Genomic DNA, 2222 nt, shown 5'->3' on the forward strand with positions numbered 1-2222 from the left:
AAAAAAAAAAAAAAAAAAAAAAAAAAAATTTAGTTAAAATAAATACTTATTAGGCAAAATAAATACATCTTAGTTATATTTTAAGTACAATTATATATTCTTTTTTTTGTGTAAAATTTATTATTTTTCATAAATATTATATATATTGCCTAACTATTTTTATCATTATTTGATTATATATATAAATAATTTATTATAAAAAATCATATTTTAAAAATAGTTAAAATTTTTTTTTCATTTATTTAGAATAGAATTTGTATAGAACATATTTATATATAATAATTGTTATCCTTTTTATATGCCTATTATTATGGAAAATATTTATTTTAATAATTTTTACTTTTATAATTATGTATAACTTTCTTGAATTCATAAGACATTTCGGATGTTCAGTAATACGTAATATAAAAAGTATACATATATGTTTTGGGGTTTCCATATAAGCTCAATAACTCATAAATTATTTAAAAGAATTTTTTCGTGTAATTAAATAATATGAAATTAATTATGTTTATTTGTATTTTTTCTTTAAATAAAAATTTTAAATATATGCATTTAATATTATATATATATATATATATATTACGTACATAGAACTTTATAGAATCCATTCTGACAATATGAAGAATACATAATACAAATATATTCCTTAAATATATATTACACAACACTTATATTTCGTATGTAAAAATAAAGAAACAACAGATAACGTTTTCTCACTTTAAATAAATGTAAAATATTAGGTTGCTTATATATATATACATATATATATATATATATAATAATTTTACTTAATAATATGTAAAATTATTCATATATATATATTTCTGTTCTAGAAATAAGATATGTGATTAAATCATAAGATAATCACTCAAACTATATATGCATATATAAATATTATGTATATTTTTAAAGAGCACAAATATAAATATCACGAATTAAGAAAAAAAAAAAAAAAAATTAAATAAATTAAAATAAATTAATATATATATATATATATATATATATATTTATTTATTTATTTATTTATACAATTTCATACGTTATAAACGTTTAGTTTATTTTACTCATTATTATTCTGTATTCTTCATATAAAACATGGTGAAATTCTTCAACGTCCTGTGAAAATATTATTTCTCATGCTTTTAATTCGTTTTGTACAAGGCAGATTAAACCATCTTAATTATATTAATCTTGTTCATGAGTGTGTTCCTATCCCTTCATATTTGCCCATTGTATCTTCATTTGTCCTAACGATTTCACATCTTATTCTATTTTTACTCTGTTTTATATATATATATATATACTCCCTTTATCTGTTAAAATATTTCAAATGATTCTTTAACGTTCTTTCTAAATTCAGTTAACATAATTTTGAGTAAACATGTTAACATATCTCCTATAATTTTACTTTTTTTTCTTTTTCTCTTTTTCTTATTAAAAAAGCTTACAAACATTAGTTATTTCTCAGTCTTTATTATAATATCTTGTACAAGACGTTTCAGTATATAGAATACTACTACGTTCGGAAGAACAATAAGAAGGAGTACAATTCATTACCCATATAATCTAATTTTTTCAAAAGCGGCAATTGTGTGTTCTCCTTGTAGCATAATTTTTTTCATTATATGGAACATATTTAACATGTTTCAATTGTTTTTTCATTTTTAATATTACGATAAAGAACTTCTGTAAGATGCTTAATCTTCATATATGTTTGAGTAATTTTTTTCTTTTCAAAAACAGTTACTCTCATTTTAATATGTTGATGCAATTAAATTTAATATGGCAATAGAAAAAATAACGTCAAGTAATGATTTTATATCTTCTTTCATTTTTTCTTCCTATTCTAAATCATTATCTACATATGCTTATAATATATTTTTTTAGAAAATTTTCGAATTGTTTTTTTCTCTTACATCTTATGCATTTTCCATATTAGTTCAACATGTCATCTTATTTTTAGGACGAAGTTTCTATTTTTAAGTTTTATTCAAAGAATATTTTTAAAGTGTACAACATTTGCACGGTTCAAACGTATTTATTTAGTATTTAAGAACCAAATAATAATGAACAAAAAAATATGGTTTCTATTAATAGCATTTCACATACTATAACCAAAGCGATTTCATTATATGTTCTTCAAAACATAACATTTCATAATCTGTATTAACAACGTTAAAATTGTTTTTTTCTTCCTCATCTAAATATTATGAAATCCC

This window comes from Plasmodium reichenowi, chromosome 10, assembly GCF_001601855.1.
Source record: "Plasmodium reichenowi strain SY57 chromosome 10, whole genome shotgun sequence".
In the NCBI taxonomy this organism is placed as follows: Eukaryota; Apicomplexa; class Aconoidasida; order Haemosporida; family Plasmodiidae; genus Plasmodium; species Plasmodium reichenowi.